This window comes from Danio rerio, chromosome 14 (genome assembly GCF_052040795.2).
Source record: "Danio rerio strain M-AB ecotype USA chromosome 14, GRCz13ab, whole genome shotgun sequence".
In the NCBI taxonomy this organism is placed as follows: domain Eukaryota; kingdom Metazoa; phylum Chordata; class Actinopteri; order Cypriniformes; family Danionidae; genus Danio; species Danio rerio.
This window is the reverse complement of record NC_141034.1, coordinates 13,587,226-13,603,949: the sequence shown is the minus strand read 5'-3', so window position 1 is coordinate 13,603,949 and position 16,724 is coordinate 13,587,226. Positions and strand designations below refer to the sequence as shown.

Here is a 16,724-nt window from a genome sequence, read left to right as displayed (position 1 = left end):
TTCTATTTCCAATAAACTACATATTTGCTCCAAATTACTGAAATATTGATATTTTGATAAGATATTCTAGAAAAAGCTGATATCGGAGATATCAGTATTTTAGTATCGATCAGCACATCACTAGCAGGGGCGTCCGGGGATATCTTGCTTATTCTTGCCGAAGTTTCAAACGTACTTCTTTCTTAACCCTATCAAGGCAGGCGTTGCTGATTTGCAACAGTTAAAAGCATAGATTTTGCCTGTTTCTAAAATTTTATTTAAGCCTGAAAGGGTTAATATAATATTTACTCCTATAATGTTGTAGGTGAGTATGCGCATTAGGGGTGCAACGGTTCCAATTACTCATGGTTTGGTATGTATCAAGGGGTTAGGGTCATGATTTCAGGCGGTATGTGCTATGTTTAGGAAAAAAATGGCTACAGACAAAAAAAGAAAAAAGAAAGAAAAAAAAATATATAGATGTCACTACTTCAATTTGTTCCCTTTGCCGCTAATCATAGCGCATCGGTAGTTGGTGCGCCATTAGCTTTTGAGGGCTAGGTGGCGCTTTAACCACAGATTTTCAGCTTTGCCTTTTCGCAATATTAGATAGACGGTTCTGTATGTGTACCTTATGTGCTGTGTTCAATTCAAATATAATTTTGTTTTAATTTTCTAAGTAATAAATATGCTTTTACACTATACTGTATGTTTAGGAAAAGATACATGGCGAGAAGTATAGCCCTAGGCTGCAAAAAGCATATATAAGAATTAAGTTCTTTAGCCTTTATAGTGCCCTATTAAATTGCTATGGAGTGAAAAGAATATTAAGATTTCTTTGACCATCATGGCGATGTTATTACCTCAAATCATAGATGTGTGCATATGAAAACCGCAGCACAGCACACACTACAAAATAATATTAAAATTATCGTGCCGGTGAAGCACATCCCTTGATTGTGAACATGTGATCACCTTAACTTTATCACAAGGCTATTATTTATTACAGGCTATGTTACAAATATTTGACCAACTGCCACTTCATGTAAAACACTCTCATGCTAGTTGCAGTTATGAATTAAATAAATGGGCAAATCTGCATATTGTTTATCGTCTGTTCATTTTCTCTGTTCATTTCTTATTCACACGCATGCAGAAAAAAAAAATTATCTGCTTGTTTAAAAAAGCGCATTATGTCCATTAATATATAATAATAATAAAAATAATAATAATAATATTTAGCTAATTTATACATATTGCTGGGATGTGTGGTGCTTTGACTGGATATCTAGGTTTAAAGCAAAATATAAAACCATAGAAATTCTCTGGTAATAACTCGGTATGAAATGTGTTTTATAACATCCTCATTGTGGTAGACGTCGTCAACATTCAGCTCAAATGCTCTGGAGAGACCTAAAACATTAAATTTTTCCCTAGTCTATATGACACTCAATAGGCAATTCCCCCTTATTTAAAAGAACAATTTAAGGATGTTACTGTGGGGAGGTAAGCATGATCAAATACCCAATAAAGGGGGAGAGCATGCTCAGAGCCCGGCGGCTAATAAGCAGGCCAATCCGAAATAATAAGCAACACCTGTTTATTCTAGTGATTGGGCCGGAGAGACACCCGTCTTTAGGAGAACGGGAGGAACAGTCGGGAGAGAGAGCAAAAGCGACGACCACACAGTGGGAGCTGTCATTTGCAGTTGATAAGAAAATAAAAATCTGTTACTTACCTCAACGCCGACCCTGTCTTCTTCTTTCCACACAAAGAACCTTTGTTACAGTGGTGCCGAAATCCAGGGAAGAAGAAGAGACCTCGCCGCTAAGATGACCACTCCGTCAACCAGTCCATTTGCAGAAGTGATCCAGGCGCTCGCGGTCCTCCACCGTGAACAGCACCAGGAGATCCTGGACATACGGGCCGAGCAGGAGGAGCGGTTTAAGGTCCTGGTCGTCCGGAGCATGCTGAAGCAGGGGATCCAGCCCGCATCAACATCAGCCACCCACCCTCCCATCACACTACACAAAATGGGGCCGCAAGATGACCCGGAAGTCTTCTTAGACTTGTTTGAGAAGATGGCAGGAGCGTGTGGGTGGCCGCGGGCCGATTGGCCGGTGAGAGTCATCCCGCTGCTGTCGGGCGAAGCCCAGACCGCCGCACAGCAGCTACCGGCCGAGGATCTCCTGAATTATGCGCACCTGAAACGAGCCATACTTCAGCGGGCCGGCCGCAATCCGGAGGAACAACGCCAGCGCTTCCGGTCGCTGAAGCTGGAGGAAAGCGGTCGGCCCTTCATATTCGCCCAGCAGCTCCGTGACGCCTGCCGCAGATGGCTGGTGCAGGATGACCGGACCATCGATCAGATCGTCAACGCTGTGGTACTGGAACAGTTCATCGCCCGCCTTCCCTCCCGAACATCGGAGTGGGTCCAGTGCCACCGACCAGACGATCTGGAAACGGCCATCCAGCTGGCGGAGGATCACCTGGTAGCGAGGTCCAGGGTCGGCGAAGTAACCTCTCTCTCTCTCTCTCCCCCTGTCCCTCCTCTTTCTCTATCTCCTCCTATCCCCAGGCCCAGATCGAGGGGACCGCCCATACCGACTCCCAGGAGGCGGATTCCAGGCCCGGAGCCCCAGCGCAGCACGCATCGCTGGGGCACCTATCGGGATAGAGACGGGGAGGCACGTGCCATGGGCGGGCCTGCAGCGATGACGGGTCTCTCTTCGGCCCAATCAGTTGGTCCTGCTGCCCTCGGGGGTATAACGGGAAGGTCTGGGCCGGCATGTTGGCATTGCGGGGGGGCGGATCATGCACCAGAGAACTGCTCCATGATGGAGGTGGGTGCATTGGTCCGCCTGCCCGATGTGCCAGCAGTCGCCCCCGGTCGTGACGGGCTATACCGGATACCTGTGAGTATAAAAGGGGGTACATATCAAGCTTTGGTGGATTCGGGGTGTAATCAGACCTCCATCCACCAAAGCTTGCTTCAAGACCTGGCTTTGGATATGAGCCGCACGGTAAGACTAAGGTGTGTACACGGGGATGTAATTCACTACCCGCTAACGGCAATAGACATTCAATTTCGGGGGAAAAAGCATAGAGTAGAGGTAGCGGTTAACCCGCACCTCAAACACCCGCTAATTCTGGGAACTAATTGGCCTGGATTTAATAGATTATTGGGAGTTTTATGTGCGGGTGTTTCTTGGAAGAAGAAATCGCCAGATAGGGGGCGTGTCGCTTAGCTGGGGGAATCCCAAGCAGTGACGTCACGCGCTGACTCAGGGGAAGGGCTGGGAATTTCCCGGTGTAAAGACTTTCCCCTGGAGCAGTCGCGTGATGATACACTAAAACATGCACTCGAAAGAGTGCAGGTAATTGATGGGAAAATCCTCCAGCCTGATCGACCCCTCTCCTATCCGTATTTTGCGGTTATTAATGATAGGGTGTATCGAGTGACCCAAGACACTCAGACAAAAGAAAATACAACCCAGTTATTAGTACCAAAGAGCCGCCGGGAAATACTTTTTCAGGCGGCTCATTCTAATCCTATGGCCGGACATTTAGGTCAGGCGGCCACACTAAATCGCCTTATGACCCGATTCTTTTGGCCGGGCATTCACAGTGACGTCAGCAGATGGTGCGCGGCGTGCTGTGAATGTCAGCTGGTAAACCTTTACCAATTATAGAGATCCCCTTCGAGAGAATTGGTATGGATCTCATCGGGCCATTAGAGCGATCCGCACGCGGGCACCGGTTTGCATTAGTTCTGGTGGATTATGCAACCCGATAACCGGAAGCAGTCGCGCTCCATAATATCTCAGCAAAGAGCGTTGCGGAGGCGCTGTTTCGCATCATCTCACGTGTGGGAATCCCCAAGGAGATTCTCACTGATCAAGGCACCTCGTTCATGTCACGCACGATGCGCGAGCTTTACGGATTATTGGGCATTAAATCTATTCGCACGAGCGTCTATCACCCACAAACAGACGGGCTGGTGGAAAGATTTAATCGCACGCTTAAATCAATGATCCGTAAATTCGTTCACGAGGACGCGAAAAATTGGGATAAGTGGTTGGAGCCTTTATTATTTGCTGTGCGGGAGGTACCCCAAGCCTCCACGGGGTTTTCCCCCTTCGAGCTTCTCTACGGCAGACAGCCCAGAGGGGTTTTGGATGTTGTTAGAGAGGCTTGGGAGGACGAGCCTTCTAAAAGTAAAAATGAAATTCAATATATTCTGGACCTTAGAGCAAAACTCCACACACTGGGGCGGCTCTCTACAGAGAATTTGCTTAAGGCTCAGGATGACCAACACCGGCGATATGATAAGGGCACTAAACTCTGTAAATTTTCACAGGGAGATAAAGTACTTGTACTGCTACCCACTTCCAGCTCTAAATTACTCGCCAAATGGCAAGGGCCGTTTGTGGTCACACGACGAGTCAGTGATCTCGATTACGAGGTGGTTCGTTCGGACAGGGCTGACTCGCGTCAGATTTATCACATTAATCTGCATAAGCAGTGGAGGGAGCCGGAGGACGTGGCGCTGGCTACGCTTGTTACTAACGAGGATGACCTGGGGCCGGAGAGCTCCGGCCGAGCGCTCTGGTCATCGGGGGCGATCATCTCTCAGCGAGCCAGCTCCTCGACATCCGGCACCTCCAACGTGAATACTCTGACGTGTTTTCGCCCCTGCCCGGTCGTACTAACCTGATTCAGCACCATATCGAGACAGAACCGGGCGTGGTCGTTAGGACCCGGCCATATCGCCTACCTGAACACAAAAAAAAAGTGATTCAGGAAGAATTTAATAATATGTTGAAAATGGGAGTAGTAGAAGAATCCCACAGCGACTGGGCCAGCCAGATTGTCTTGGTACCTAAGACGGACGGCTCGGTCCGGTTCTGTGTGGATAATCGCAAGGTGAATGCTGTGTCGAAATTCGACGCTTATCCAATGCCGCGTATTGATGAGTTGCTCGACCGGTTAGGTGCTGCTCGATATTAATCGACATTGGATTTAACGAAGGGCTATTGGCAGATCCCCTTATCTCCAATATCCCGCGAAAAAACAGCCTTCACTACGCCGTTTGGATTGCACCAATTTGTGACGCTTCCGTTCGGGCTGTTCGGGGCGCCGGTGACGTTCCAGCGCCTGATGGACAAAATACTCGGCCCTCACGCAGCATATGCCGCTGCTTATTTAGACGACATAATCATTTACAGTAATGATTGGCAGCGGCATATGCAACATCTGAGGGCGGTATTGTCGGCGCTGAGACGGGCCGGGCTCACGGCCAACCCACGGAAGTGCGCAATTGGGCGAGTGGAGGTAAGGTATCTGGGCTTCCACTTAGGTCACGGGCAGGTGCAGCCCCAAATTGATAAGACTGCAGCCATTGCAACCTGTCCGAGACCCAAGACCAAAAAGGAGGTGAGACAGTTTTTGGGGCTGGCAGGATATTATAGGCGGTTTGTCCCTAATTATTCGGCCCTTGTCAACCCATTGACTGATCTCACTAAAAAGGAGGGACCGGATACCGTCCAATGGTCGGAGCAGTGCCAACAGGCCTTCTCAAAGGTAAAATCTATACTTTGTGGGGGGCCGCTATTGCACGCTCCTGATTTTGCTCTCCCCTTTATTTTACAGACGGACGCGTCCGATCGGGGTCTGGGGGCGGTTCTCTCCCAGGAGGTGGCAGTAGCGGAACGGCCGGTGCTGTACATTAGCCGCAAGCTAAGTAAAAGTGAGGCTAAGTACAGCACCATAGAGAAGGAATGTTTGGCGATCAGGTGGGCCGTTCTTACTCTTCGCTATTACCTCCTGGGTAGGGAATTCGTCCTCTGTTCAGATCATGCTCCTCTCCAGTGGCTCCACCGTATGAAGGATACCAACACGCCCGTTGGTATCTAGCATTACAGCCTTTTAAATTCAAGGTGATCCACAGACCGGGGGCGCAGATGGCTGTAGCCGACTTCCTCTCCAGGGTGGGGGTGGGGGGGGAGGGCTGCAGGCCGGACAGGTCCCCGGCCTGAGGCGGGCGGTGGGGGTATGTGGGGAGGTAAGCATGATCGAATACCCAATAAAGGGGGAGAGCATGCTCAGAGCCCGGCGGCTAATAAGCAGGCCAATCCGAAATAATAAGCAACACCTGTTTATTCTAGTGATTGGGCCGGAGAGACACCCGTCTTAAGGAGAACGGGAGGAACAGTCGGGAGAGAGAGCTAAGCGACGACCACACAGTGGGAGCTGTCATTTGCAGTTGATAAGAAAATAAAAATCTGTTACTTACCTCAACGCCGACCCTGTCTTCTTCTTCCCACACAAAGAACCTTTGTTACAGTTACATATCAAGTTATGCCAATACGCAAGCACATTGGATCAACTATAGCAGCCAGCCTTTTTCCAACTTTTCCATTTATTTTTAAGTACAAAGACAGAAATTGACTATTGTTCTTCACCATAATGAACCTGGGACAAGACCGCGCCCAGGCCCGAGTCGGAAGCATTCGTCTGGAGGATGAAGGGGCAGCCAAAATCAGGTGCGTTCAATACCGGGGAGGATGTTAGTACCAACTTCAGTGCCTGGAATGCATCTTCTGCTGTCGCATTCCACTTTATCCTCTCCGGCTGCCCCTTTCTGATCTGGTCTGTTAGTGGGCTGGCTACGGATGAGAAGTTAGGCATAAAACATCTGTAGTAGCCCGCTAACCCCAGAAATGCACGTCCCTGTGTTTTTGTAGTGAGTTGTGGGGATACGTGGGGAGCTTTCACTTTATTTTGTTGTGGCTGGATAAGATCTCTTCCTATATGGAAGCCCAGGTATTTGGCTTCAGCTAATCCTAGGTGGCATTTCCTGGGGTTAGCTTTGAGCCCAGCCCCTCGCAGATTCAAGAGCATCCTCCCTAACCTGGATAGATGTTCCTCCCATGACTTAGATTGGATAATTTAGATTAGATTAGATTCAACTTTATTGTCATTACACATGTACAAGTACAATGCAACGAAATGCAGTTTAGGTCTAACCAGCAGTGCAATAGCAGCAAGTGCAGGATACAGGAATAAGTTCTAAAGTGCAGTTATAGAAAACTATGGTGATATTTACAGATGGATGTACTATGAACATTATATACAGGTTGGATAAGCTATGAACAGATTTACAATATATGAATATATGTGCAGGTTCCTATTAGTAATCAGTAGTGTGCAGATAGATAAACATGATTACAAGTGTATATGTTACAATATATGAATATATGTACAGGGATAGATAAACATGATTATAAGTGTATATGTTACAATATATGAATATATGTACAGGTTGCTATTAATAGTCAGTAGTATGCAGATAAATAAGCACGATTACAAGTGTATATGTATAGTGGGTGTGTACATAATTACAAATGCCCATATGCAGTGGGTATGTACAGTTCGGTAAGTAAACAGTTCAATGTGGTGCAGTGAATGTGCAAATTTTAAATGTGCAAATGTTAAACAGTACAGTTATTGCGAGGAGTTTAAGTTAGAGGAGAGTGGGGGGTGTATTGGGGGGGCAAAAGAGTCAGCTCTGGGGAAAAAGCTGTTCCTCAGTCTGCTGGTTTTTGTCCGGGGGAGCCTGAAGCGCCTGCCGGAGGGCAGGAGAGTGAACTGTCTGTGAGCGGGGTGAAAGGTGTCCTTCAGAATACTGCGTGCTCGGCGCAAACAGTGTTTCTTCTGGATGTCCTCTATGGCTGGCAGTGTGGTCCCTGTGATGCGTTGGGCAGTTTTCACCACCCGCTGCAGTGCCTTACGCTCAGCAACAGAGCAGCTTCCATACCAGACTGTGACAGTTTGTCAGAATGCTCTCTATTGTGCAGCGGTAGAAGTTCACCAAGACGGCTGATGAAAGCTGGTTCTTCTTCTGTTGCCTTAAGAAGAATAGGTGCTGGTGAGCCTTCTTGATCAGGCTGGAGGTGTTGGTGGACCAGGAAAGGTCCTTTGAGATGTGGGTCCCCAGGAACTTAAAGGATGAGACAGGCTCAACGGCCATCCCATTGATGTGGATGGGATCATGTGAGCCTGTTCGTCCCTTTCTGAAGTCCACAATGAGCTCCTTGGTCTTGTTGGTGTTAAGGAGCAGATTATTGTCGGTGCACCAAGTGGCCAGATGCTGTATCTCCTGCCTGTAGGCCGTCTCATCATTGTTGCTGATTAGACCAATGACTGTGGTGTCATCTGCAAATTTGATGATGGTGTTGGATCTATTAACAGGCCTACAATCAACGGTAAAAAGGGAGTAGAGGAATGGGCTCAGCACACAGCCCTGTGGTACACCAGTGTTGAGTGTGACGGTGGTGGAGCAGATGTGACCTGTTCTAACATTCTGAGGTCTGTTGGTCAGAAAGTCCATAATCCAGTTGCAGAGTGATGTGTCAATATCCAGGTTCCTTAGTTTGATCAGTAACTTGGAGGGTATGACAGTGTTGAATGCTGAGCTGAAGTCCACAAACAGCATTCGTGCATAAGTGTTTTTATTGTCCAGGTGTGTGAGTACAGAGTGCAGTGCTATAGAGACTGCATCATCTGTGCTCCTGTTGCCACGGTAGGCAAACTGATGTGGGTCCAGTGTGGATGGCAGAGAGTCTTTTAGATGTGCCAGGACCAACCGCTCTAAGCACTTCATGATGATGGGTGTGAGTGCTACAGGGCGGTAGTCATTCAGGCATGTTGGGCTGGAGTGTTTGGGCACTGGCACAATAGAGGTGGTTTTAAAGCATGTCGGCACAGCTGCTAGGTTGAGCGACAGGTTGAAAATGTCTGTGAATACCCCAGCAAGCTGTTCTGCACATACTTTGAGGACACGCCCAGGAATACCGTCTGGTCCAGCAGCCTTACGCCCATTGATACGACTCAGTGCGGTGTGTACTTCTAAGGAGGTGAGTGTGATAGGTGAGTGGTCGGTGGAGGAAGTGATCCTGGTGTAGGGTTCTTTATTGTCTCTATCAAAGCGGGCATAAAAGTCATTTAGCTCGTTCAGGAAGGAGACGTCAGTGGCTGTGGGTGTGGACTGGCTGGTTTGTTGTTGGTGATGGCCTGGATGCCCTGCCACATGCGCCGAGGATCAGAGTTGGAAAAGTGCTCCTCTAGCTTAAGCTTGTAGCAGTGCTTAGCCTTTTTGATGCCCCTCTTCAGATTAGCCCTGGAAGTGCTGTAGGCCTGTGTATCCCCTGATCTGAAGGCAGTGTTGCGTGCCTTCAGCAGGAGGCACACCTCCTTGTTCATCCATGGCTTCTGATTCGGGTATGTGGTGATTTGTTTCTGGGTTGTAACACTGTCTATGGTGGTGTTGATATATTCCAGATCAGAGGAAGTGTAACTGTCAATGTCCGTGTGAGAGCCATGTGTGGCCTGGGAAGCAAACATACCCCAGTCTGTGTGTTGAAACCTGTCCTGGAGTGTGGAGTCTACCCCCGCTGGCCACACTTTGATGGTCCTCACTGATGGCTTCACACGGTTGATGAGGGGTGAGTATTTGGGGGTAAGGAACAAAGAAAGGTGATCTGACTGACCAAGGTGGGGGAGGGGGGGTCACAGCATAGGCTTCAGCTATGTTTGTGTAAACATGGTCCAATGTTTTGTTTTCCCTTGTGTGGCAGAGAATGTTTTGATGGAATTTAGGGAGCACTGTCTTAAAGTTTGAGTGATTAAAATCCCCCGCAACAATAAAAGCAGCCTCCGTGTGAGCAGTCTGTTGTTTGCCGATGGCTGCATGAAGTTCGTTCATAGTCAGCTTTGCATCAGCGTCGGGAGGAATATAAGCAGCAGATATTATGGTGGATGTGAACTCCTGTGGTAGGTAAAAAGGTCTACATTTAACCATTAGGAATTCCAGGTTAGCAGAGCAATGTCTCCCAACAACGACAGAGTTTGTGCACCAAGCTTTGTTAATATAAATGCATAATCCTCCGCCGTTCTGTCCGCTCGGAATGTGTGGTGCTCCGTTAGCGATACAGCGTTGTCTGGTATCCCGCTGTTTAGCCATGTTTCTGTGAAAATCATGACGTTATAGTTCCATAATCTTTTGCTGTGGTTGATGCGCAGTCGAATCTCATCCATTTTGTTCACCAGTGACCGTACATTGGCGAGAAAGATGCTGGGTAAAGAGAGCCGGTGTGGTGTTAGCTTTAGCTTAGCTCTTAGCCCGCCGCGCTTCCCCCGTCTTTGTTTACGTTCTCTGCGCGGTCTGCGAGCACTTCCGCCCGGCCGGGCAGGGCGCCCATCCCGGGGTGTTCTGGCGATCTCATGGATGAGTCGAAGATTGCTAATAAAACTGTCCGGAATGCACAAACCAATATCCAAAAGCTCCTGTCGGGTGTACGATGTAAAGGCACCACTGTTCTGCACGAACAGACCTGAAATGAGCAGGAATAATACTGCAAAAATGAAGAAACTGGAGAGACCCTGAGCCTCGCGTTGTGCACGCGCCGCCATCTTGGATCAAGAATCAAATTGTCCAGGTAAGCTGCTGCATATGGCTTGTGGGGCCGCAGCACGATGACCATCATTCTTTGTAATGTGGCTGGGGCCATGTGAAGCCCGAAGGAAAGAATACGGTACTGCCAGTGTCCCCCGGGTGTGAAGAATGTAGTTTTTTCCCTGGCAATTGGACTGAGTGGTACTTGCCGTACCCCTTTGTAAGGTCGAGAGTTGAGATAAATCGGGCTCCACCCTGCAGCTCATCCACCCGAGGCTTAGAGTATCCGTCGAACTTGGACACTTTGTTCAGCTTCCTGAAGTCGTTGCAGAAATGGAGGGTGCCATCTGGTTTTGGTAACATTACCACTGGGCTGGACAACAGGCTACGTGAGGATTCGAACATCCCTAACTTTAGCATCTTTTTGATCTCTCCATTGATTGGCAGCCGGCGAGTTTCTGGTACTTGATAGGGCCTTTGGCGGATGATGGTATCAAGGCTGAGTGATGAAGTCATGGTGGATGATTGGTGTTCGGCTAGGTTTCTCACAAAAGACATCTTTGAACTGACCAACCAGGGCCTGGAGCTTCACCTTCTGGATCGCTGAAAGTTGTTTACCTAAATGGAAGACTGGAGAATTTTCATCCGTAAAGGCCACTAGGTGGCCCATAGATGCTATCCAGCGCTTCATTAAATTTATGTAGTAGAGCTGTACTTCACGTCTACGTCCCTGCTGACGTACTCAATAATTTACCGGCCCTACCCTTTCTACCACGGTATATGGACCTTTTCATGATGCCAGAAACTTCGTTGTTGTGGTGGGTATGAGAATCATCAATCGGTCACCAGGTTAAAACTCTTTTGGTTGGGCGGGTCAGTTTTATAATTGTTGCTGGGTGCGCTGGGCTTTGCTAAGATGTTCTCTGACGATGAGCATGACTTTGTCTACGTGTTCCCTCATGTCCTGTATGTGTTCTATTACAGAATGACCTGCCACGTCCAACAAGCCGCGGGGTTGACGGCCGAATAACAGTTCAAACGGGGTGAAGCCTGTGGAAGCCTGGTTACCTCTCTTATACCAAACAACACGCACGGAATCATGATGTCCCAGTTGCGCCCATCCTCTGCCACCACACGGCGGAGCATCAGCTTTAGGGTTTGGTTGAACCTTTCCACCAGTCTGTCTGTTTGAGGATGATATACTGACGTCTTGAGTTGTTTGACTTTTAGGAGGTGGCAGAGGTCCGCCATCAGCCGGGACATAAAGGGGGTGCCCTGGTTGGTCAGTATTTCTGCTGGGAATCCCACTCGACTGCACAGCAAAAATAGCTCATTTGCAATAGCTGTTGATGTGACTTTGCTACGGAGAATCGCTTCTGGATATCGGGTGGCGTAATCTAGGATTACAAGGATGTGTTCATGCCCCTGGGCCAACTTCAGTGAAAGGCACTATCAAGTCCAAAACAATGTGGGGGGGGGGGGGGGGGGGGGGGGGTCGTTGGGGAGACATCCGCTGGCATTTGTTGCACGCTTGACAATATCTCCTAACTTCTCCATCCAGTCCAGGCCAGTGGAATCAATGAATCCTTGAATCCTTTTTACTGTATTTCCAGCTCATAGATGTCCTGCCATCGGGTGGGTATGTGTTAGCTCTAATATAGTCTCCCTTTTGCTCTTCGAAACCAACAATAGGATTTTAGTTTTCCCCAGACACAGTACTACTGACCATTTTGCACTATAAAATGTGGGAGGGGGTGAGGGTGGGTAGACATTCCTTTCCATCGATTATTCTCACTTGGGGCCAGCAATGTTTGAGAGTTTGATCTTCTCGCTGTGCTTTCCAGAAATCGCCTCCTGTGGTTATCTGCTGAAAAGCTCAAAATAGACATTAGGCAAAATAGTGGATTCATCCCCTTTGTCACTCTCGGTGGCCAGTAATGCTGGCTGGCGGTCCCGATGAGGCTATGCCTTGGGTTTTTTCTTATAATGAGTCGTGGAGCGTGATGATATCCTTGGAGTTCTTCGGGCTTTGCTTTCTTGTCTGTGCACTATTATTTTAGGATGAGCCAGCGTGATGGCACTTCCAGTATCTAGCGTAGCTGTTTGTGTTTTCCCATCTAGAGAGACTTTTCGGGAGGGATGTGGACCATACAGCCAGCTAACCAGGCCGTGGTTGAGTGTGTGGATGGCTTTGTGGACATTGGCTCGTCCATTGCGCTGGGGACTGTAGGTCTGCTGACTTGCCGCGATGTGCCCTCCACCAGCCGCCATGGTGGATTCACCCTCCGGGTTGGCAGAGCCGCTCTCTCTCCTGCATCCCGGTGAGCTATGAGCTTCAGCCAGCTCAAAAGCTTTCACCAGGGTGGCAACGTTCCCGGATTTTTCATGCTGTTGAGACCGCGCAGTCGTCGCGGTAAGGCTCGCAGCAACTTCTCAACCACCACCTTTTCAGCAACCTGGACAGTGGAGGTGTCCCCCCTGGTAGCCACAGTCGGCCAAGACAGGAAAGTTGAGCTGCTTGCATACGTACTGGTTTCTTTCCATCATAGGTCCATACTGCAAACTTCTGTGCTGCACTGATAGCCGAGAGCCCCATTCTGGCTAATAACTCTTTCTTCAGCGCTACATAATCTTTATTCTTTGGTGCCTCTAGGGAATAATAAGCTCGTTGAGCTTTTCCAGTAATGAACTGAGCTAAAAGTCCTGTCTAGTCTTCAGCCAATTTTCTCTCTCGGCAATTACTTCAAATGTATGCAGGTAAGCGTCTATACCGTCGAGGTCGCTAAGTTTGGTTATGTGATGATGGGAACTAGGGCTGCACGATTTGGGAAAAAAATCACATTGCGATTATTAAGGTCAAAATTGCGATTTGCGATACGATAAAGAAGTTGTGTAACTCAACTTGCTTGTTATCAAGAAAAATGCACATACAGATTACTAATAATGCTGACATTTTTATTTTTCAACTGAGATACAGCAAACAGTGCAATCTAGCAACAACTAGAAATGAACAATGTTTTCAAATTAAAACAAAATTGGACAAAATTAAATAACAGTAACATCTTTATAACTGAATTAAATTAAATTAACTCTAAAATAAAATTAAAAAGTTAAATATACAGATAAATAAAACAAATACCCATTTTAAAAAAGTTTTACAGTTTGTCCCAAAACAGACATTTAAGCCGGATGTAACATATACTTTGTATATTTCTTTTGAAAAGAAAACTGGATATAGGTGGTTTCACAATAAAACTTAAACCTCTGTAACTGTTGTTATTTTAAATGACCAACTGGTACATTAAAATTCTATTTCTTAAACAATCTATTTAGCATTTGAGAGGTTCTTTGCCAAAAAAACAAGCATGTCAACCTTGTCTGGTTTCAAACAGGAGCGATGATCTGTTACAACATTCCCACTAGTGGTACTAATAACTCTCTCTGATGCAGAGCTTGTTGCTTGTGTGCACAGATATTTCTGTGCTAGTTTGCATAGCCTAGGGAAGTTTATTTTGTGACTGTTCCACCATTTTAGTGGATCTGCTTCATGGTCTACACATGGCATGTAAATGTAAGCATTGAGTTCAGCAGCTACTGCTTCTCTGAACTGCACCATGGGATCAAAATATGCTGCTGATGTTGTGCTTGTGGTTTTCTTAAAGAAACTGGCCAGGTTTTTTTTTCTTGGCTTTAGCAGCAGGTGGATTTTCTTCATCCAGTTTCAGGTTATCCTTCATCGCTGCAGTGCTATGGGCTACAGGCTGCTGCTGGTGAATGTTCTGAAATAAAAAACATTGCATTTTATAAATCTGTTACAAGCTATTATTACCAGTTAAAAAATATATGTGATAAAATTACTTACAATCAACTTAGTGATGACTTGTTCCTTTAAAGTCTGGGTCTCTTGCTCAGAGATGTGTTGTGTTCGAAACCTTGGGTCTAGGAAAGAGGACATGTTAAGCAGTTCTTGTGTGACACTGTTTTCATATTTCTTGTTGAGGTAGGCTAGAATTTTTGATTTTAGTGATTTGGTCAGGTTAGTGTCATCTTCCTCTTCAGCCAGCACAGAGGTGTTCAGAAGATGCAGAGTAGGCTTTACACAAGATATGCTTACATAACGTTCACATGACAGGGCATCCATGAAGTCCTGGAGTGGGCTGAGTGCCTTGTTCACAGATCTCCGGATTCTGCCATGAGGGCAGTAGGTGTCGCATTTTGCGGTCTGCAGATAGTACCTTGGACAAGGCATTTTGCTGCTCCAGGACTCTTGCTATCATCTTCTGAGTGGAACCCCATCGTGTTGAGCAGTCTGTCGCCATGGCATGCTCTGGAAGGTTGAGTTCTTTTTGGGCTTCCTTCAAGGCCACTCTCTTCTTCTAGCTATGGGAAAAGTGGCCCACAATCTTTCTGCAAATCCCAGTAGCCCTGGGAATGCATTGAGCATGATCTTTCAGAGCATTTTCTGTAAATGATAAAAAGACAAACTTACTAAAGTGACAATACAAAACATTTAATATTCATAGATTCACACTCTGACAACATGTTCGATTCCATATTAATACTAGCATAATACAGTAACAAAATTACGACAAACACCCAGTTATTAATATTCTTATCAAATACACCCACCATTTTTAATCTAACGATGAAGAAAAGATTAAAGGAAAGAAAAGTGTCATTTAAACATTTAAATTTTTAGAGTCATGTGCTAATAATGAAGAAAATAATTTAAATGGGACATTTCTAGTGTTCTTTGTGACACACCGATTACTGTATTTCCATTTATTCTTAAATAAATATGCAAATAGCTATCCTTTCTAACGTACAGTTAAGCAGCTTTAAATATGAAAAGATTAAATTAATTTAACTTACCAATGGCCAAATGAAGTCTATGCCTGAAGCACTGGAACCTAGTCCAGTGATTAAGTGCCACAGCTTTGACAATATTCGCGCCATCGTCTGTTGTAACAGCAACCAAACCATCCTCCCGGAGGTCCCATGCAGCCAGTGCCTCTCTCAAACCTGCGGCTATGTTCTCTCCCATGTGATCGTCAGGGAAATACGATGTTTGCAGGCAAGGGCTTTTCAGTTCAAAATCATCGTCGACAAAGTGCACGGTTAGGCTAATATATGGTTCGGTTGTCCTGCTTGTCCAAAGGTCCGTAGACAGTGCCAAACAGTGCGTGATAGAGGGAGTGATTTCTTTATATCTTTGCGACGTCTTTTCATATGGCGTGAGACTTGAAAACACATCTGTAATAATGTGTTGTTTTGTTCTGCTCACACTGGGTAGTGCTTTGTTTTGTTCGGTCTCATTACTACTCTTGGCTTTCATCGCCATGCACTCATCATACTTGTCTCTTTGTTGCTTCAGGTGCTGATATAAATTTGCCGTGTTGCCACGTGATGTAGCAACTTTATTGTGGCAAATTTTGCACAGTACCTCTTTCTGCTCAGTGTCGAATATCCTGAAGCCAAAATATCGCCAAAAAAGAGGTAGCATTTTTTTGGGCACAAGTTCAGTGTCGGTCTGTTCTGTATTTATTTTCTCCCATCTCCACACTGCGCTGCGGAAAGTCACGTGACCACAAGCACATGCGCAACACGAGACTACACACTAGCAATTTTACCCAATAAATGCGTTATTAATATCAACTGATTAATATATAGTCAACCAATTGAACTTAAACAAATTAAAACTGCCACAAACATTTATTTAGGCCCGAACTACAAAACCAAATGTAAAACAATTTTAGTATCAGTTTTGCAGGAGAGGGGAAGTAATTTACGGGAGTTGTAGTCCAAAGCGAAGTGTATTGTGGGTAGTGTAGTTCGACAAGCATGCTGGATGATGTGAGCTCGCTGTGTGCAGCTCAAACAGATGAAGAAAGTTTTATTCGTCTTTGTTTTATGTTCACTCAAGTTATTCCACCTGGGAGCTGTTTTCACTGTGAATTTAACAACACGAAAATAAGTAAATGAAGAGCATGCATTGATTACTTTTGTCCGTCTCATCCTTTGCACGAGCATGAATTAACGTAAAATTTGTAAAATAAAGATTTGCAGGTTAAGGAAACAGCATAGGAAGTTGCCGCGGGCCTTGGTGCAGATGAAAAGTTTAAAAAGTGTATTTGTATATAGAGAGAAATAGGTACCTAGATAGAATAGACATAGATAGGTTGATCTCTGCTGCAGACGCAGCTACGAAAGGCAAACGCCTGCGTGCTGTTTCTGCTCGTCATACGCGCTGCGCACGCTCTGCTCACACACTGCTTTCGCTTGCGTTGTG

At 46.4% G+C, this 16,724-nt stretch overlaps 1 long non-coding RNA gene across 1 annotated transcript; it reads right to left on the bottom strand.

The window, feature by feature from the left end:
- Window positions 1-13,375: 13,375 nt before the first annotated feature.
- Window positions 13,376-15,315, bottom strand: LOC147833886 (uncharacterized). Its single transcript, XR_015508114.1, has 3 exons — window positions 14,550-15,315; window positions 14,298-14,374; window positions 13,376-14,214 (listed from the first exon to the last, which is right to left on the bottom strand). It is a non-coding gene; the product is annotated as an uncharacterized LOC147833886 (long non-coding RNA).
- Between the last annotated feature and the right edge of the window lie 1,409 nt (window positions 15,316-16,724).